General features: G+C 44.2%; 1 protein-coding gene across 15 annotated transcripts in view; it reads right to left on the bottom strand.

The window, feature by feature from the left end:
- PITPNM2 (phosphatidylinositol transfer protein membrane associated 2) overlaps nucleotides 1–22,315 on the bottom strand; it is a 123,649-nt gene that overhangs the window by 87,264 nt on the left and 14,070 nt on the right. For 9 of the 15 annotated variants that reach the window (XM_014253859.2, XM_088065178.1, XM_088065176.1 and 6 more), the window contains exon 2: nucleotides 21,622–21,721. The exons of 4 other annotated variants lie outside the window; for them this stretch is intronic. The gene's annotated coding sequence lies outside the window, so the exon portion shown is untranslated. Of the gene's footprint in view, nucleotides 1–1,704; nucleotides 1,724–18,002; nucleotides 18,146–21,621; nucleotides 21,722–22,315 lie in introns of those variants that run through there. 2 more of the 15 variants (XM_088065172.1, XM_088065175.1) reach the window with 2 other exon arrangements.

Genomic DNA, 22,315 nt, shown 5'->3' with positions numbered 1-22,315 from the left:
CTTCCGTCACAAAAAAAAAAACAAGGTTTACTTTCTGTCCCTGCAGTTTAACAGACTCAAATGACCTCTGGAAGCACAGCCAGGAGCTCTCTCCACAGGTGGCAGGACGGACAGATGCCCAGACCCCACAGAAAAACAGCAGTAAGTCAGAAAGCACCATCCCAGCGACACAGAACAACCCAGGAGATTCAGAACACGGCTTGTCTCAAGATGAGGCACAAGTGGTTCTGGGAATTTTTTGTTTGCATAGTTTGTTCTTCGTTAAGATCCCGTTGGCTGGGATGCAGAGAGGAAAATCAGGGATGTATGTGTATTAATGGCAGGGACCACATAATAATTTGCTGTCTCTATATCCAAGACTCACACCTATCACTTGTACTGAACACTTGCTTTACTTCCTTTATTCTTTATTCCCAGTTTTTCTCTCTCATGGCAGCCCACTGTGTCTTTCATACACTTTCACCTTCTCCCCTACCACGAGCTCTGCGTGAACAAGGTTCTGCAGAACAGCAAAATCTGTCTCCTGCTGGAACTAGCCAGATCTGACTCTTTTGCCTAAGAAAACAGTGTCCAAGTATAATAGTAACCCTCCACAGCTCAGAGCTAGGATAGCTGATGATCAATAATACCAAAAAACCCAAGTCAGCAGGGACCAAGAGTCAAGTTTCTAATCTCTAAAAACAGTTACCACAAACTCCTGTTGCTTTGCAAACTTAAATCCATTTTAAAAGAACCACCACAAGGAGAATGGAGCTTGTTCAGTGGGCAACAGTTTTCTCAAGTGGGAACAGAGGTAAATTGCTCAGAAGAGTAGCAGCCCTTTGATGTTTAAGTGACTTAATGCTTTTGGAAAACCAAGCTTGGTCACATTGGTGATCCAGTATTCTATAGAAAAATTGTGGTTCTGGTGCTTAAAATCTTGTGGTTTGAGGAAAATTCAGATACAGGATAGGAGCAATGAAATATCAGAGTGAGCAGCTTGAGTTTCCTTTGCTAATCACCAAAAGCCACTGTTGGCAGGGAGCATGACAGGCTTATCCAATGGCTTCCATAAAAGATTGCTCACTTGTGCACATTTTGAAAGGGCAACCCTTTCTGCCTTGCATCTCTTTCACTGTTATATTTAAATACATTAATATTTTAAACTTCTAAAAGCACAAGCAATTTATCTCTTCTTTAAAAATAAATAAGGTGGGGAATGTGATCGTATTTAGAAAGCAGTACCTCCTATCTGCTTTCATGTAGATAGAAACATATTTCAATACCCCTAAAGAACACAGGAGGTCAGTCCAAAGTCAAAAGGAATCAGCAATTCTGGATGCCCAAAGTGACACCTTCTTTTAAAAGAAGCAGTTTTAAGAGATAAGCCTGCAACCACCTACTAATCTCCTGAAAACAGAGAGGAACAAACAGACTTCCATCACTTCAGAGAAATAGTACCTTCCACGTTTGACAATAAAAAAGATAAATAATAATAATAATAATGATGATGATGATAATAATTTGAAAAAAAAAAGAGACAGGAGACAGACAGACATCTGGGTTATGTTCTAAATGTAATTAGAAGCCTGACAACAGGACAGAATAATGCCAAACAAATTACAAGCAATGTGTTTTCATTCACAGGGTGACAAGTCAACAGGCAGGCAGTTAATTTTAAGACTGATTATGTACCAACTCCTTAAATAACATAAACACACTCACCTCCACGGAAAGCAACAGGGAGTCCAAACACACCATCGATCTCCCTGTGGGCAGGGCTGAGCATCTCAGCTGTGTCTGGGAAACGATGAGCGTGGATTTTAGGGGGGGTTGTTTGTTTTACAAGGTGTTGGCATTGCTCAGTGGGTGCCCCAGCCCAAGTACCTCAGATCCCAGCCCTGCTGAGCACCCTCAGCTCTCACTGACACAGACACATGGAAGTGCACATATAAAATGACACTCCCGAGGTCCTGCCTGAGGTGATCACACGTGGGAGGAAAAGCTGTGTGGTTCCTAAGAAGGGTTTTTCACATTAGATGATTCCTCACCCAGGTTCTCCAGCACTCCAGGACAGCACAGTGTGCAGGCAGGGAAGGACTTGGCCATCTGAGCTCAGGTGCACTTCAGAGGCTGAGACACATCCCTTACCCACTCAGGGGCTCTCAGCTGTCTGGTTTGGGCAAACTGTGGCATGTTCTTATAGGAAAGCTGTGGCTTTCCTTCCCAACCTGTCCAGGCAGCTCCTGGAGGTTTTCCAGCCTGGACTTGCATCCCTGCTCCAAGAGACCCATTCTGCCTCCCACAACAGCACCTGCAGGGCCCAATTTACACAAAGCTTCAACTTTCCGAGACACTTTAAAAACAAAACAAAACAACTCCAAAAATCCTTATCGACCAAGTATCAAAGGCAGAAGATGTGCAGCCTGGGGAGAAAGCAATTGCAGAGAGCAGCTCTTCATTTTCCTGCAGCAATAAGAACCACCTATTTTTTTGAGTGATGGTGGCTTCGTGAGAACACCAGTGCAGAGCCAAGCGACGACAGCTCTGACGTAAATAGGGGGAAAAAGCAAACAGAGTCAGTGCAAAGCACAGAGGCAGCAGTGGGACACGATGGTGGAGACGCCAGGCTGCAAGGAGAAACAACGCAGCAAGGCAGGATGACAGATGAAAAAAAAAGGTTACAAAAGCAGAACAGACTAGAAAGGCATTTATAGGATAATAATCCTTGCCTGTGTTTCTAATTATATCTGTAATAGTTAATAGCTGAAAGGATTTTAGAAGGCAAATTTACTTCTTGTCCTCTGTGCCATTTTCTGGCAGCATTTGCCCCAAATGGCTGAAGATGAATGGTTGGTTTCAACATCTACTGAAGTGTGTGTGTGCATAGCTGGGGTGAAACACTGCCCAGAAAACTCTGCAAGAGAGAGGTGAACTGGTTAAATCCCCTCACTGGGGCAGGGACAAACTGGGCAGCCCCTGTCAGTGGAAATGAAGACTCAGCAGCTGCAGTAACGCCAGGAACCTTTTGAGGAACATTTTAACAAACTAGAAAATGGTCAAACAGCACCAGGCTGTAAGTTAGACATTGACACCAAATGCTCTGAATAAATAAATACATGCACAGTTGTGGAAGGGCTGTGCTGGAGGCTGGTGAAACTGACTGGAACAATGACAACCCAACAGAACCGTGCCTGGAGAGCAGAGGAATCATCTCGTTAAATTTCTCTGGACTATTCCAGTGTTTCTTTCGAGTTTCACATTACCTGACTAACATATCTACAAGCTTACAGCTGTGAACAAATTCATTTAAATTAGACCTCTGAAGCATGAACTGCCCCAAACTACTCAAATTTGAAACAAACAGGAAATAATAGGTATTAAATTAAATAGGTAAAGACACATCCATTTTAATTGTAGAGCTATACAGTGTAGAGTACTCTGGAGAGGGAAAAATACTTCGCCTATCTCCTTGGGAGTAGTAATGCTTAGGTTTAATCTGTAGTGTTGTCACTCTACAGAGACGAGGCACACAGAGAATTTTTATGCCACGTGTCAGACTTGAAGAATTCAACCAAAATTCCAGAACACCTGTAACAATAGTCAGTCAAGACAAACACCATAACTGGAAGCACCTTCAGTTTGAAAATACACAGATATGATAACTGCAGCGCACTCTGAGAATTAATGCTGCTATCCAAAGGGAAGGGGAATGTCTCAGCCCTCGCTCTCTGCTGCGTGATTCAGGAGCTTGGAACATTTGCTGACACCTGAATCTCTCCGATTAGCGTCTTCCACCCAAAATTAAGGGAAGGGAAAGACTTTTGGAAAAGAAAAATTACTCAGAGATGTTGTTGTAACAGCTCTGAATATTTCCAGTAATACTTCAGATGCTGCAGTGAGAGATCTTACCCAACAGCTTTTGGAAACAAGGCGATGATATTTACCATCATCACCTTCCCCAGCTCAGTATGCTGAAAGCACAGGGAGAGGAAAACCACACAGCCTTGGAATAGTTAAGTGTTGGGATGGAGGGGGCTGGGGGAATTAGTTTGGGAGGAGGTTTTCTGCTCTTTTTTTTAAATTATTTGTAACTGAATCAAACCGGAAAACCATCCCAAGAGCAGAGCCCTCACAAACCACCCTGGACAGCAAAAATAAACACACTTCAGAAAAGTTAAAAACCAGTCCAACATATTGAGCAGACATTCTTGACATCTCTGACATCTTTTAAGTGTCAGCTGAAGGGGCTGAATCCCAGACTGACCCAAGACTACCCACAATGCTCATGTGGAGGCCCCCATCCTGCCTGCCCTGGGAGGTTTGGTGCACCAAGGATATTCCTGCTCCTGGGAAGGGCTCTTTTAACTGGTGCCTTCCAATCAAAGCTTAGGAGCAAAGAGCCTCGCTGCTCTCTAGAATCACAAAAACCGGGGCAGCCACAGCTTCTCTGGGCAATCTATTCCAAGAAACAGCCAAAAGTCAGAGCCCAGACTGAGGCCAAGTAAGTGAGAGCCAGTTCAGAGCTGGCATGAAGTGGCTGGAGGCACCCACAGCTGCTTCCCACAGCTGCTGTAAAACCATCAGTGCTACCGTGTTGCACCTGCAATTATTTTAAGCAATCAGCTTTGGAAAAACACTAAGTAACATTCATTCCTCCTTTCTCATAACAGTACAAGTTGTACTGAGCCTTCCTGTTGCTAAAGAAATATTCCATTTAAGAAAGCAGCTCACGATCAGTTTAACAACCAAGCAAACAATGCCTTCGTGTTGCTATGCCTGTTAGCCTTTGATTTACAACCCTGTTGGTCAGTTTTGTTTTTGAAATTAAGATGCTTGTATGCTGAAGGGTAACAAGAGTTCACACCATTAAATTAGCATCTGCTATAACTAATGTGCTACACGAGAGTCAAAGAACATTTACAAAGCACTAAAAACAGGTGAGTGAGCATTAAACAGCCTTTTGCTGAATAACTTAAAAGATAAAAAGACCATAAACATCTGAAAACAAAGCTCTTTTTTTTTGCAGGCATTTTTGGTAGAAGAGTCAGCTCCAAACAATTTGCTTTGTGGTGGCTGTCAGGGGAGTCCCAAGTGAGATTGGCTGTGCTGGGGAACAGCAGATGTGGAAAACAGGGACAGACAATTTGTTGACCCCATCTGCAGGTTATTATAACACTGACTGATCTCCCAAAGCAATTATCATTAATAAGAAGTTTCCAAGACCAGTCTTTCTCCTTCCCTCATACCCCAGAGGAATATTTACATGAGATTCCTGGAGACCAATCCTTCCCTCTCTCCCTCTTATTTTTTTTTTTTCTTTATCATGGGAGAATCAAGCTCAGTAATTTCTGATGCCATATAGTTAACAGAAGAACACAATCAGCAGGTGCTATGGCATCACTTCCCTGTATGAATTCCCCCTACATGCTCTGCACAAAGGTTGTGGGATTTTTTTATTTACGTGAATCTGCGAAGCTCACTGCTATCCCAGTCACTGCTGCACCATTTTAAAAAGGCAAAGGAAATAAAAGGCATAAACTACCTTCTAAAACAAGCACTTTTTTTGGTGAAGTCTTCAGTGAAGAAATATAAAACACAATTGCAACAAGAGCTCAAATTGCTGCTTTAGACTCTAATGGCTTCATAACAGTAATTAAGGCTTCTTCCTGACTTCATAACTATGCCATAATGCATTTATCAAAAGCACATTACCACAATGGACACATTCACTCTTTCTGCAATATTTCGACAGCTCCCTTTGGACACTATCAGTAAATAAAATCTTATGTGGGCCAATTAAAGAAAGCATAAATCCAAATTCTCTGTGGCTATCTTGTTTTGAATGCATTGCTCTGTCAAGTCTTTTTAATGGGAAATGGGTAAGTGCTTTGCATCCAGGAAAAAACTTCCTCCCCAGAGCAGCTCTGGGATGCAGAGTCTTTCTTAAGAGCCACAGGAAGGAAGGAGAGGAGTGTTTCTTGGAGCTGTGTTTTTATCACAGGAGGAGGAGAGGTTTTGACAGCAGAGAGACTATTGTCAAGTACATTTGGACACACGACAAGTCTCTGCCTTGACAAATTGGACTGGGAGTCCTTCCACAGTCAAAGTGCACAACGTGCAATGCAGAGCCATTTCTCCACTTCACTGAAGAGCAGAAGGGAATTACAGAGCTCTTTTCCCCTTGCTCCCATCCAATTGGCTCCAACAGGCTGCAGCGAGCCCGGCGCTCTGCAGGGACACATCCACAGCTGTGAGCAGCCTCCCACCAGCCCCTGCCCCATGCAGACCCCTCTGTTTGGCTGTGGGAACACAAATCCCCACTGCGGGAGGAGCGGCACATGTGCGAAGCTCACACTGTGTAATGAGTGCTACCCAAAGTGCAAATGCAAGTGGGTGAATATTGGCATGAACCCTGCAGAGAGAAGCTAAAATTAGGGTTTGCAATATGGAAATCTGTAATATCCTCTGCACCTGGGTAGCTCAGTGTATTCCATCCCAAATGCTTTAACTAAAGCGAGGGTAAAAGGGGCAAGATGCAAAATACACATGACCTTCCCTCACCATTTTTATCACCAAAAGAGGTTTCTGGATTAGACATCCTGCAGCAACAGCTCAGAAGATTTTACAGTGGAGATAATTAGGAACACATCACCCTTTCTTTGATCACATGAAAGATTATTTTAAACCAAACAGGAACACAGCTCCTGCAATGATCCTCAGTCTTTGCCATACACTTCTCTCTCTTATCTCTTCACTGCTACAGTGGGGAAAGATTGGCAGGTGCTTTAAACAGAATTATGAGGTCAGTATTCAAGCCAGAAGTAACACACCCCACTTTACACAACAAGGGATGCTGAGTGCTCAGTTAATCCATGTTGTTTACTCCTTTGGTGTAGAAGGTTTTACACATAAATTCTGACCGCTCCTTAGCAAAGGCAGAGCTGTGGGCAGTAACCTGAGCAGGGCTCTTCAGAGCACAGTTCTGCCACCCCCTAATTTTAGTATCCTTTGCAAAAATCACAGAATTTCTCTAACAGCATCAGCAAGCCAGGCAAAGCAGCCAAGCAGCACACAAAGGAGCTCCTGGGTTTTTGTCTCTGGGCTGCTGGGGGTGAAAAGGGAGATTTGTCAAGAAACCTTCTGAAAAAACCCTGGGGGTGAAAGGAGAGGCCTGGAACAGGCTATGGTAAATGAAAAGCATAATTCAAATGCTGACATGTACTTCACAAAGCTGTTCATTCAACTACATGGGAAGGAACGGCACCAACCGCAATTTAAAGTAGAAAAAAGGAGAAATAAAAAGAAATAATAATAAAAAAAGCTTAGGTACAGCATTACACAGAAGCTGTTCCCAAGGCTTCCATCCAGAAACAGACTACCAAGCTTTCATTCAATAAGGTACTGCCACAACAAAATTACCTCCTGGGCGCTAATGGTCTCTTAGTTATAAACAACCTCTTTAAATAAAGGGGAAAGAAAAAATGTGCATTATAAAGGAATTTGCAACACATTCCCTTCAATAAATCCTTCATCCATTCAGTGCTTCCCAACAGGAGCTGGTCTACCAACTATCATCACCAGTAATTCTCTCCCACCAGGAGGAAAGTAAAATAAAAAATTCAGACTATAAAAATATCTCTTTTATCATAGAAGAAAGTTATTATGAGCCTCCATGCTGCCTGGCTGATGCCTGTGCACACTGATGGTTCCCTCTTTCTCCAGTAATTGCTGGCAGAGGGAGAAAGGAACAAATGCTGACCATGTGAGGTGCCTCCAGAGACTCCAGGTAATCATACTCATTCCATTTCATTTATAGTAACAAGTATTTTATTTATTTGATTTTATTTACACCAAGAAGAATAGGTCCAAAGGTTCCTGGCAAAAGTATCCTGTTAGGGCAGCTGGGTAAGTTGGCATCATATCGTGCCAGGTATTCCCCTTCTGAACCACCTACCCTTGGCATATGCCTAAAAAAGGGAAAAAAATATTCCTATCTATTTCCCAGAGCTCCTGACAATTCCTACCTGCTTGGTTTGTCCTCTGCCAGCTCTGCATCACTGCCAGCTCCAGATTTCTTGGCCAGTGCCCTGATCTGGAAAAAGCCTCTCTTTGGGGCAGCCAAGGCTGAGTCAGAGTGGAGGGACTGGAACCTGGGATGAGCCCTGCAGGACACAGTGCAAGAAATTCTCCTGCAGGCCCCCACCCAGAGCTCCAACACCCTTGGTTTCCAGATTTCCCCAGCCCAGCACACATGCCAGAGCCAAGCATGGATGTGCCAGCTCTCCCCAGGGCTGCTCACAAGTTCCAAGTCCAGGCAGTGGCAGAGCAGGACAGCACATCCCCAACCTCAGCATGGCAAAGCCTCCCAGCTATGACCCCCCCCCCAGCAGAGGAGCCCAGCAGGTCAAGGGATAAGCCCAAGGGAAGGAGCTCTGCCAACCCACAGTCCCCTCTGCAGGGCTCTTCCACCAACCACGGAATGCCAGGAAAACAAACAGCTCAGGAGAGACGTGGTTTGGACTAAGCTGGACTGGTCAAATCTGCCTCCCCAGGCCTGGGCAAAGAGCTGCTGTGGAAGGCAAAAAGATACATTTACCTTAAGCAAAGTCCAGCCAGAGAAATGGGCAATTTTGTTCTCCAAATGCACAAGTTTATTGCTCATAAAAGGTTTACATTGGCTGGAGGAACCTACACTAAAATGAAGTTTTATCACTCCCTATACTGAGTCCTCAAGGGAGTCCCAGAAAAGCTTTCCAGGCAGCCACAAAAGTCTGGGATTGTGCTGCATCCCATCTGAAGGAAAAACAAATCCTGCTGCTAATCTAAAACACCAAGCAGATATTCAAGGATATATTCAGCCCCAACCAGAAAAAAAAAAAAAAAAAAAAATCACCCACGCTTGTAAGCTGGTCACACCCTTAAGCTCTCCAGAGAAGTTTTACAGCTTGTAAAACCCTCATGATTCATTTGGAAAGAAACCACAGTCCATGCTGCAGCCACAGCAGTGTAAGCTTTCACCAGGGGAAGAGATGCCTCAATCCACTGGACTTCAAGGGGCTACCTAAGGAGCACTAATACATGTCAGGGACTAGCTACAAACACCAAAAAAGGTAAAAAAGAGAAGGGTTTCTGCCCCATATCCACAAGAATTTATGCTGAGAAAAGCAGGTTATTTGTATAAGAGCTTTCTTTTCAGCATCACCACTCAGCTATCCATTATCAGCCCCAAAACAACAGGGCACAGGCGACTAATGAACAGCATGAGCAGGAAATACAGAGATGTGAAGCAAGATTTAGAGAACAAATGGTTCAGGCGCTCTTGTATTTTACAGAAGGTCATTCACTGCACCTTTATACTTCATTTATCAAATTAGATCTGAATTGGTGCAGTCATCCTGATTCAAGAAACCATCACGCATCTTTTCCCTTCAAAAGGGGAAATAAACACCTTATCTCTAAAGCACTTTCCATCAGAGGATCTCCGAGTCCTTCCCTGGCACTTTGCCTCAAAAACCACCCAGGCAGAGCTGCCTCCCTTACAACGGCCTTCAAAAAGGTGCAAAGAGCTCAAGTGTTTTGCCTGTTCTGGCTCAGGGCAGATCTCAGATCCACATCCCCTCCCCTGAGATGCACCTGACTGAGCCAATTATCCACGTGCTGCCCTTAACCAGTGGGATTTTATAGCCTCTGTTTTTCTAGTGCTTTCCTTGTCATCATAAACATGCCAGTGTTTGCTCACAAGTTGTTCCATTAAAAACAAATATGCTGCCACTCCATGGCTGTGGAATTTGCTGCAGAAAATCATCCAGAGAAGAGCCCTCCCTTGCCAGCCACCTGCATCACCTCCCCCTTTAACTCTAACCCAGAGGCATGTTACAATTACATTATTCCAAGTAAATAAAATTATTTGCCCCTGTTCCAAGACATAAAACAACCACATTATTATGGCCATTGCCACCGTGATTTAGTAATTTAAACAAAAGACACACACAATGATAAGAACATAGTAAGCAGCACAGCACTTCATTACAGCTGGAACCAGTATTTATGACCCCTGAAAGAAAAGATGGTCCTGAAAATTATATGCCCAAACCCACCATTTCAAATTTACAACTTAATCATATAATTCTCAGCACAGAGGTTTTGAACACACTGATGATCTTTTGTTTATTTCCAGGGTGAAGAAAAGCCCTGAGAGACAATAAATCGTTTAAGGTATCGGTGGAAGCAGCTTACTTACGAAACAGGATTTGCAATGCAAAAAGTGAACCATGAAGCACCACCTTCACACACTGCACCCTTCCTCAGGCTGCTGTTGAAGGACTGTCTCTCCAACTGCCCCCTGCCTCCCCCAGAGCAGGTCAGGGACAGGGACAGCCACCCAGGGCCACAGGAAAGGGTTCACGTGCTCTCAGAGATGAGAGAGGAGCAGAGATGCAGAGCAGTCACTGGAGAGCTGCAAGTGCTTTGAGAGCTCCTGAGCAGGCTGCACAGAGAAGTTAATCTGGTAAAAATGCTTTGGACGTGTAGCCACAGCCCAAGTCCAGCTCTCTGCCAAGACCGAGGACAATACATTATTAACTAAAGTTAAATTATATCCACAAACGTATATTTCTAGCTGAGGCTTACAACCACATCTCTGTAGATTTGTTTGTTCATGTAGTGGTCCTGTTACGAAATGAGTTTCATGATCACTTTCATAGCCCAAAACACACATTTATCTGGTATTAAATTTATTTCTGTTTTGTTTCCATAGGAATTTTGCTGGTTCCATGCCAATTAATTTATGTCAGAAGCAGACAACACTTCACAAAGGACCCTCTAATCAGTGGCTATTAAGGGTGGGCTGCAATATGGTTTCTATGTAACACTGGTCAGAGTATTTTCAAAAGGCAAAGCCCAGTTTTAAAAAAGAAGTTATTATCTCCCCACCAAATGAGTATGGAAATTAAGGAGCACTTAATTATTACATTTGCGATGCTCTGAATTAGGCAAGATTGATTTCCAACAAGTATCATTCCCTGTAGAGAAAGGGGAATCTGGCAACTTGTAATATATAGACCACATTTTGTGTCTTTAAGGGAAATTTTGCAGGAAGAATGAGTCAGCAGCAGACAAGCAGCCAGGTCTCTACAGTCAACCAACAACCACGACACGGGCCTCAGTGGGGAAAGCCTCACACCCTCAAAGAGCCAAGTATAAGGCAGCCCCACTGACAGGCTGCCCACTCTTCCTAGTAAGCTGATGGCCACAGAAGAAATGCAAGTAGCTCTGAAGACTTTCTCTCCTCCTATTCTCTTTCATGCACATCAACAATACACTCAAGCAAGGAGTACAGGCTCCATTCCAGACAAAAAGCCAAAATTCAATTAACGACACCAATCTTTAAAAGGCAGCTGAGACTGCAGAAATGGCTCATTCAGGAAATTTTTCTTTCTGAGAGCTTCCATGAACTGTAATAATGCAACTATTGCAGGCATTTATTTATTAATACAGAAAGATTTATTTATGAGAGATCTGCAATCAGCTTACTCTCCGAAAGCTCGATGTAGTTTAGCCCCTGGCCAGAGTTACTCCTCTGCTTTGACATCAGGAAGCAGCACCCCAGAGCTCAGGGCTGGCTGGGAATAGCCCAGGTAACACCTCAGCAAAAGCAGCAGGCACCCTGCACTCCCCCAAGCTCCACTTTGATGCCAGGCACTGATACTGGAAAGAGGTAGATTCCACAGGCAGGGAAAGCTGGCAAGTGCAACAGTCAGAGTGTGCGTGATGGCATGGGTGGAAGGAGAAGAATTGACACTTTTCCTTAAATCAGCACGGCAGGGAGGATCATGAAAGGCTGGTAGAGGAGTTACCAGTTCCTGCTCTTGTGCAAAAGGAAGACCAATGTCAGATGGTCACAGCACAGATGATGCAGCAGCAGCACATCTGGGTCTCTGCTGGGCAGAATATCCCCTGAGCTACCAGCAACATGAGTCTGGCAACACTGCAGCCACTTGATTTAAGATAAATGTAATATTAAATTAATATATTTATTTGCAGTACAGGCAAGCTTATATTAAAAGAAAGGGAATGGCACAGGGGGCTATTTCAATTTGTAACAGGCAGCTATTAAGACAGCACTAAGACGTGAGGAAGGAAGCTTTCCAATGGTTTTGCTACTTTCTCCCATCATGATTTCAAAGTTTGAGTAGTCAACAGAAGCATATTTCAGGTCTTCAAGGAAGCAGATCCCCACAGTGCCTGGACTCTCTCTGCTACAAGAGAAATTCAAATGAAAGTGTTACCCTGTTCCTAAGTATCAGGATCCTTCAGCTTCTCCTTTAATCACCAGTGAACAGCCATGGTGATAACAAGAGGAGTAAGTACAGCTGTCTGGAGAGATGGCATCCCACAAAATTAAACACAAGCTTTGCCAACACAGAGCCAGAGCAGAAATAAGAACAAGCGCAGCTTTTCTACCAACAGGAGCTCAGGATCACAAAACTGCTTCCTGCTGCTCCACCTCCTGAACTTCCTGCCACCCTGCCCAGGGAATATGCTTTTTCCCTGATCATGACCTGCAGAACAGCCATCCACCCAGACATGAGCACTAAGAATGCTCCCAGCAAAGTCACAGTGCTGGGACAGTCCCTCACCTCAGGGTTAGCCGGAATTCAGCACTGCTGTACCCACCATGATCTTGAGAAGGGACACTCTCCGTGCCCTCCTGCTTCTGGCTCCTCATGACAAAATCACTGCTACTGGGCCAAAACTGAGCATCCATTCCCTGAGAACACAGGGAAGGAGAGAACTGCTCATCACTGCCCCTGACACAACACAGATGACGTTTTGTTCATTAAGCATACACGGAAACAAGAATTTGAGCTGTTAACATTTGTCCTTGCTCTCCCACTGAACCCCAAGGGACACGGCCGGGCGCTCAAAGCAATGGGCACCACAGGGCATAAGGGTAATGTGAAACTAAAGACAAAGGGCTCAAGGAGTTTGTTTCACATACAGAGAAAACTCCAAGAAGTGAGAAGAAACAGTATTTTAAAGTCCACCTGAAAGAAAGGCATCAGACAATTGCCCAGGATACAGCTGCCAGCTGTTGATGTCACAAGACTTGTACTATCTCTGCCACATGTTCTTACCCAGGGGTCTCACACTGAGGCAGGAGGGCTCTTGGGTACCCACCCCGCTGTCCACACAGCTGCCCCTCTGCTGAACACGTCCTCAGCTCCACAAACCACAGGGACACCTTTGGCTGTTGCTGACAAGGCCACAGAAGGGTCACGAGTGCTCATGCAATCCTGGAGAACTGAGCTGCTGGGCAGGACCTTTGAGGGTGCAGGGGACCCCCTGAACCACTCAGCCAGGAGCATCTCTGCCCACATCCTCCCTTTCCATTTCACATGGTAGGTTCCTCACTGGCACAGCTGCTGATTAAAGCTTGCACTGACATCTGAAGACTCAAAGGCAAATTAAAATAACCCTACACTTCTTAATCCAATTCATGCTTTTTTAATGACTGGAGTTCCTATCATGTGGAAAGCATCTCTTGCAGGAAACTACTTTGACCACTGCTGTTCATAAAAGTAAAGACTTGTTAATGCTCTCCAAACTTCCCACAGAAGTATTTATATAGCACCCCTCTATTTTTTCCCCAACAATAATCTAATTCATGTGACTCTTATCTTAACTATGAAACAGCACATTAAATCCAGGATCACAGCTCATTTAGATAAATGGAATTGGGCACATCCAGCGAGTCATTCCTGCTGTGACATTTCTACTATTGACAGAGTTATTTCCAGGCCCAGCGTGGGCAGCGAACTGGGAGGACTCTCACCCTTCAGCACAGTCACTGCCCCTCGCTGAGAGTGCACAGAAGAGCCAGATTTTCTCAAGGGACTTTACCTGGGTCTAGTCACATGTTAATAAACATTCTGGCAGCATTTCCCAGAAATAACCTTCAACTGTTACCTAGAAACATAATCCATCAAAATAAACCCTAAAAATAGTAAGAAACGAAAAGAACTTTTATTGGTAGGCTGCATTCTAGCTATATATACAAAAGAATTAATGGACAAACTAGAGTCATTGATCAAGGGGATAGCTCAAATTAATTTCAAGGTTATTTTCTTTGTTCTTTTATAAACACAAACGGTGTTTTTAGAAAGTTTCCTTTACCTCACTCCTTCCTATCATCTGTGAGCTCTTAGGAATAGAGCTGAACCTAATGGGCCTCTACAGGACTTGAGAGTACCCAGTGGAGCCCAAGCACTTAGCAGGTGATGAGCTGAAGTGAGTCTAGAGCTTAACAGTTAAATCATCCAGAATAGATTAAAATTTCCCATCAAATAAATTGAAAGTTCTGCTTCAGCACTGAACAGTTCCCCTTCTCCCTACAGCTCAATCCCCACACTCCTTTTTAATCTGAATAAATACAGATGGTATTTGCCTCCCCCTCTTTTTCTTTCTATTTCTTTAATAAACTGCTGGGTTGATGCAGGAACCACAGTCAAAGGATTTTCTTTAAGTACTCAGAGCACTCCTGATCTGCATATTGATTTCAACTCATAACTCTTCACAAACAAAAGAGGTACAGGAGTCTGTCAGTGCATGTGCTGGTGAATCCTTCTCTCCCCTCACAGCCCCTGCACAGGGATTAACACACAGAACACACTGCCTCAGTAGGAACTGGAATTTCCTGGAGTTCCCACTCGAGGCTGTGAAGCTGAGATAGCATCACAAGCGGCCCTGAGCCACTCTGAGCGCTGGGGTTCAGCCAGGTTATCTCCCTGATAACCTCCTACAGCCTGGGGACGTGTGTGCAGCGTGACATCCACGCGCTGACGTTCCAGAGGACGAACGGGAAACCAGACTTGGCTGTAGCTCATCATTTCCCAGCACTGCCTGAGTGCCACAGAGAGGGAGCTGGGTTTGCTTTACAGGGATATGTGTGCTCTGACTGCATCCATAACAACGAGCTGCTGCCCATTTACAGCTCCCCTCCTTCCTGAAAAATTATATTTTCAACCAGATGACACGTTTCAGATTATTAAAAAAGATCTCTGTATACCCCAGAAATTAATCATTTCTCTACTCTGCTAAAACTCATGACAATGTAGCCTTGGCTCAGGAAAATTAACTGCTATAGGTCAGTCACAAAGATATGCAATTTAAAATTTTCATACATTCTTTTACTCAGACAGAATCCTCTCTTCAACCCTTCTCTGCAATCATCAAGGTTTTATTGGATCTGGCATAAATATTCAATCCATGCTGCTGCTCATCAGTCTGGTTAGAGAGAGATGGTGGGGGTTCACTTCAAGTCCCAGGGCAGGTTCTTTTCACACCCATCAAATTTTGCTTTTAACCTCAGTAAAAGCATGGTTAGATCCTAAACAGGTCCACCCACACTGACATAGGGGAGCTTGCAATGGATGAAGAAGACAATACAAGGAAAGAGAACATCCAAGCAAGATAGTTTAATCAGACAAGAATGTATTCAATGCAATAAAATAAGCTAATCACCTTTATCTGCATTACATCAAATATCTTTCAATTCCAAAAATTGTTAAGGCTGCAGAATTTTCAGCTACCTTTTCCCCGTTTCCTCTAGGATTAATACTCTTAGAAGTCCCCTGCCAGCTGCTGCATGGCCTCTTTGGATATCATGAATTAAATTCTTGGGTTTTCTGACTTTTTCCACCATTAGAAGGACATTTATCAGGTTAAGCCCAGATTTCTTTCCCTGTCTTACCAGCAGAGTTTTGGATGACTAATCAAAGGGCTGAATATGTTTTAAAGATTTAATTCTCCCTTCACTATTTATACTAGTCAATGTCACTTTGACACTATTCTGGCTTTTCACTGCAAAAAACTTTCCAACTCAAATTCCCTTAGAACGAACATGCTCTCATAAGCAGACAAGTGCCATTTACTCCATCTTGCCCTCCCCCAAGTTAGCTTCAGCTGTCACCAAAAACACAGTAAGCATTTTCCTCCTTGGGAACTATGTGTTCTTGCAGTTATATTCAGTGGACCAGAAGAGTCTGGCATGGGAAAAAGAACTATCTGATTTCTTGGACTCACTGCAAGAGAACCTGTCTTGGCCAGACACAGTTATAACCACCAAGGATTCAGTTAAATTAAAGATACCCCAGGCAATGAATACTGGCTGTACAAAAAGTGATCAGGAATTCACCCACCTCAGATAGAGCTTTGGGGCTCTGACTGCTCTCTAAAGAGTGTTTCTTCCTGCAGTTATAAATAACAGTGAGCAAAACACTCATTTTGTATGTTAGCCTGAAGATTTTCAGAACTACCACCTATGAATTGCCACCACTATTTTAGTAAACAGAAAGCTGCCAACAGCTCTTGAGAACCTTTCACATTTTCACCTTTCTGTTTCCAGTGTGCTCAGATCTGAAAGCATGTTTTTCAGCTGAATTCAGACTCAGCACTTAAGGTTATATCTACTATTTTCACCATGATTCATGTTGCCTTTTTTGATCTACATAACCTAGAATTTCTATTTCTATGGCCAGTTATAAGGAAAGAAATATGCCCTGAAAAAGCAGCTGCACCTTAGACCTACCTTGAGATACTGAACCTTGCAGTGCTCCTGTATGCCAGGAACTGCCACATTCAGATGGCTGATCCTTGTGTGTCAATACCCAGACATCGCAGAGGATGCGAGGAAAAGGTACAAAAATACAAAACACACCCAAATCATCTTAAAAACCTGCTCAGGGCATGAGTTTTTCACAGATAATTCTACATTTCCATCTTCTGCCTCACTACGTGCCAAGCCCAATCCTCGGGCACCAACAGCTCCCACAACTTCCAAGCAAGTGAGGTTTCCAATCAGACCTGCCTCTGCCTTAAGTGCCCTTCTGTCACTTCATTAATTGCCCCTTCCCATCACTCTGTTGTGACATGGTAAAAGCACATCTAGAACACATCTGCAGCCTTTTGCCCCTCCAGAAAGGGCCAGGATCTCACTGGAACATCAAGGGGAATGGTATTGAATGTCAGGGTGAATTGCAGCACATCTGCTCTATGCTGTGCTCAGGACAACCTTCTCCACAGAGCTTTTCCAGGAGGGGTTGCTCATCAGGTCTTATTTTTAAAGAATCTGGGCCAAGTCATCCCTGCTGTAGCTTTAATGACGTCAATGAGCTACAGCAGGGGTGAAATTGGGCCATTATTTTTTATGTCCATATGTCCTGTGCCTATTAAAATAAAAAAAAATGTGAAAGAAGATCAAGGAAGAAAAGTTATTGAATCAAAAGACTACCAGGTGCAGAGATTAACATCTAGATGTGGAATGTTCCTCTTTTGTTCCTGCTGTACATTATAAATATAACAGTTTATGGAAAAAGATACACTTTTGTAGTGTCAAGGTACAACGTGAGTTCTGCAGTGACAAATTATATTCACATTTTGTATCCTGTTTTGATAAGAAAGCCAACAGAAAAAATCATTACCAGGAAAAGATCTCTTCAGAACTCCACAAAAGTGAGCGACACAGCTGCCAGTAAGTGTGTCTCCTTTCTAAGCCAATACTCATCACACTCAGCACATCACCACCAAGGAGTAAAGCCCAGTGGACCTTGTCCTGAGCTCATTTCTTAGTAAGTCCAAAACATGATTATACAAATATCAAAAGAGAAAAATACAATAAGGTTAAACCTAAACAGTGTTTTCTGTGAGTAAGCAAAGCCTCAAATGCCAACACGAGAAGGACACAGCTGAGGAGCCCAAGCCTGTAGATGTGGTACACCAGCTGTGAATAGCAGCAGTACCAGCCACGATTCTGTGGGGATTTGCAGAAGGATGAACTGCAGCATTAATCTTGAGGAAATGTCCAAACAGGTTTCCCACCCCCCAGGGTACTGCGAACGTGGCTCCGGTTCACCCGACCACAGCCAGCGAGACCTACAACCAGAATTTCACAGCTCCACACTTAACTGACATTTAAGAGAATGAGTAACCATATTCAGAGGGATACAGGTAAAATTACTCACCCACATGCCTATAGAGTCAGGCTGATGCACCTTTTAAGGCAGACAGAAACAGACCAGATCACAGGAGCTGGTGTTCAGGGCCTCAGCTTTGTAGATAACTTTTATTTCAAAGCTTTATAGAAAACTCCATTGAAATCTTTGACCCTAATTATCCAAGTCACAGCTTCAGTCAAAGACTAAGTCCTGTCTGCAAAGGCCTTTTTTCCAACTGCTTCCCCTTTGCATTAATGAGCTTTTTTTCCCACAATAAGCTACAACAGTTTGAGGTTTTGTTTTTGTTTTTATTTTTATTCCTCTCCTCCCTCCTCCTCTCCCATTCCAGCACTGGAATCAAAATAACTTGAGATGGAAAACGTGTGACCTCCCAAGCCTTTATTTACAGTATCACAAACCACAAGGGAAGGTTCTGTCCAAGTTTTCCAGCTGGAATAGGAACAGCAGGGAAAAAAGGAGCCCTCATTTTTGCAGCTGTGATATTTAACACATCACAGGGCAGAAGGGTGGGAAGGAGGCAGCAGAATTAAAAGCCAGTAATGATGCCATGGAAATATTGGATGAAGCATCTCAGCCACACAGGCAAGTTCACATGATGACATCTTCTCTCCTTAGAAATAAACAGAGCTTTGTACATGTAAATGTAACTGCAAAACCAGCCTGACACACATCTAATGGCTTTACTTTTTCACTTCTACATTAAACCAGATTGTAAAATACAGAAACTCTTTGGACACCACTTAAGTTTGTATTAGCGCTGTAAACATCTCTCTTCATGCCACTATCCCCCAAAATTATAACAAAGACTTTGTAAAAATATAGAAGCCTAGCAGCAACAGAATCTTCCTCAGATATTTAAACAGCACAGAAAAACAAACACAAATGAAGGAGGTTTAGATCTATAGAAAGTTACTTGCAGCAGGAAACTGTCAGTTAGTTTGTGGTTACAACCACAGCAGCATCACAACCCTTTCCTCCCAGTTAAAGACATATGCCCAAACAGTTCCTCGTGTCTCTATTGTAAAAGGAGGAAAACCACAAAAAGACAAACTCACTCCTGTTTCCATGAGAAATTTCATAGTGCCAGATGATACAGGAGACTCTGCAGATCCTTTTTGAAAAGGGATCCTTCTGTACCTTTCCAAACATCTGGGTCCTGTCAGGTCTAAATGGGTTTACCTGTAACTCTCTCCCACTTTTATAAGATCCCATTCCCCTTTCCCCACCTCTGTACCCACTGTAACAAGTGCCACTCTAACCCACAACCTTTACACACTGAGACAGGGGGGTGTCACAATTGTGCTGCTCCATTATACCAACAGACAGGGTTCCCCTCCTTGCCAGTACAAAAGCAGCCATCACCCAGTTCCCTGGAGTGTTATCCCCTTGATCTAACTCATTACAGTGAGTTTTTCAATCCAGTTGATGAAGGATCCAGCATGAAGACAGATTTCCTCCTCATTTAGTCGGCTCCCATAAACTCACTCCTTACAAGGGGTTCAATTCTCATGTTGCGGGTCTGCCACTAAGTCCCCTGGTAAGTACAAGGTGCAGAAAAAGTAAGGTTCAGGCCCAATTTGTGTCCATATAAAAGGACATAAGGCTCTGGAAGGAGAAAAGCTGGTCACATCACACAGCCAGGGGTGGAAAATCACAGCCCAGCATGGCACAGGCACAAGGACAGGTGCTGAGGCAAGGCAGGGAGTGCTGGAAGGACATCAGAAGGAGGCAACTGCAAAGCAAAGTTGTGCTTCCTTTTGACAGGACATGACACATTCCTTCCTTTGCTTAGAGGGGACGTCACTTCCCCAGCGCACGAGTCCCCTGTCCCCAGCCTGCCTCACATCTTCTCAGGCACCCTTGGATTCAACCTCATCTACCTTCCCCTCTTATTATCCCCCTGCCCAATGTCAGCCTCTGCCTCTTCTTACAGACAGAAACACTCATCCCATCCAGGCTTCTGCAGCTACAGCAACAGTGGAAGCACAAAAAGGCAGCACAGTGCACCTGGACAGCTGGAAGTGAGGATGCTGAGGGACAGAGCAGCAGGTCCCTCCCCATCCTATTATCAACACTTTCTGTCTCCTCCTCACACTGCATTCCCCCCTGGCTCCCTGCCTGGGTCCCACAGCTCCCAACATCACCGGCACACACGGCTCACGTCCGCACACACGTCCCTCGGGCTCTGCTCACAGCAGGGATTGAGGACACTTCCCTAAATTTTGAAATAGCTCTATGCAAAATCCTCCCAAGGATGACTTGCAGAGGAGCATTCTCCCAACATTTTCATTCTGTCCAGCAGATTGGATTGAAAGCCTCCAGGTTCTGAAGAACAAAGGGCTGCACAGCAATACTGGCAGAACAGGGGGAAATTACCTGGTGCCTACAGCATTTTCCTGGACATGGCAGTTCAGCTTTTTGTCTCCATGAGCACTGCATTCCCTGACAAGGTTTAAAACCCATTTCTCTCCCTACATTCCCTACCTGCCAACTCACAGACGTTACTCCTCTCTGGTGACGCAAGAGCAGGGATTCATTTTCCTGTGAAGACCGTTCTGAAGGCAATTTTCCCTCACCTACCCAGAGAATTAATGACCACTTGGGCACCTCATCAGCCCTGTAAAATCCTTCAGGCAAGCAAAATGAGTGGAGCCTCAGCCTTGGGGCAAAGCAAACCCTAAGCTCTGCCAAGGATTGCATTTCTTCTCTGCTGTTACTGCTAATTTGGAGAAAAATGCTCCCTCTACAAGAGGCTGTGGGGGAGCGTGTGACCTAAAACAGGAGGCAAAGCTCTTGGGATGTTCCCCCTCAGCACAGCAGCACAAACTCATGGCAATCAATGCCTCTCTGAGCATAAACTCCTCTGTTAAAGCTGCTGCTGGCAGATGTTGATCCCAGAGAGATGCGGACACGGCTCCTTTGGAGCTGTAGTGGGCAGGCAGGAGCTGCCAGGCTGTCTCCTGAGGAAATCAGGTATTCCACAGAGGGGGAACAGCCTACCCAGCCTGGCACTGGGCTCTGCTAATCCCAAAGAGAGGCTTCAGGAAGGAAATCGACCTGGAAACTGGTAATCACTGGGAGCCAATTTCCTGACAGGAGACAATTAAGGTATTCAAATCACCCCTAGTTTTCAACAATTTCTGATAAAGATATCGCATGTTAATACAGAGCTGGTGTCACTGCAGCCTCAGGGTAGCTGCTGTGACCTCAAGGAATAAGCCCAGAGAGACTGAAAACATATTTCAGTCTGGTGAATAGTTATTTATTTTAAAGATTTTAAGCAGAAGAGGATGCTGACTAAGCAGATAAAAGCAAGGAGTGTGGTGAGCTTTCTTTCAAAAGAAGTTTATTACCAATGCACACATCTATGCAATTTAAGCCAACCATGTCCTGTGACTGCCAAGCCCTCCTCAAAGAGCTCCTGCAGCCATTCTCCAGCCTCCATTTTATCATGTTTTCCCCAAGCATTTTTTCAAGCGGAACCCAAGCTAAGGCTAATCCCCTCTCACCAGCAGCGAGTTAGTATCCCTCAGATAAATTACCATTCTCCCTAGTAACATCTAAATGTTTTTTTTCTAACCCAGAAGAAAAAGAACAGCCATCCAGCTGAAATGTCAGAACCTACCTTCTGCAAAAAATCTCTCTAGATGCTTCTGAATACAGGAGGGAGCAAAGACAGCATTGCTGAAAAAGAATGTCACTGTTGGTCCACATGTGTCAACATCCTAGAAAAAGACAGAACACAGTTGCTGAACTGCCATGCCCATGGGAAATCAAGAGCAAGAATAAAGCTGCATTATTTTTTCAGTTCCACCATGCTAATGGCTCCTATGCAAACAACATAAAGCTACAACATTTTATAATTGCACATCAGAGTTTCTCTGCAGACATCCCTCCGGTATGTCAGAAATTCAATACGTGATAGTAGGCGGCAATGAGCACCTCAGGGATTTAAAGTGTGTTCCAAACCATGAGTCACCGTCATCTCTAACTCATGGAAATTAAGAAGGAAAAAAAAGAGAAGAAAAAACACATGCGTTGCACTGACCACTCTCACGTGCTCCCTCTGTACAACACTTCCCCTCAAAGCATTTCCTTTCTAAACTCAGAGCTCAGTGACTTCCACAGAGGAGACATCACGACAGAGAAACCCAGCACATCACAGATTCTTCCAGGGTGCCCTCAGAACCCGGGCAGGATCCCCCATTTGAGGGTGGAAGCAGAGCTGGAGCTGCCCTTGTAATCCCCACAGATCCTTCCACACCTGGAGGAGCAAGGAGACAGCAGCTCCCACAGGGAATGAAGGGCTGGTGAACCAG

This window comes from Pseudopodoces humilis, chromosome 20 (genome assembly GCF_049639895.1).
Source record: "Pseudopodoces humilis isolate 2021_Gansu_Grassland_sample_001 chromosome 20, ASM4963989v1, whole genome shotgun sequence".
Taxonomy (NCBI): domain Eukaryota; kingdom Metazoa; phylum Chordata; class Aves; order Passeriformes; family Paridae; genus Pseudopodoces; species Pseudopodoces humilis.
Note: the sequence above shows the minus strand (reverse complement) of the source record. Positions and strands in the feature narration are given on the sequence as shown.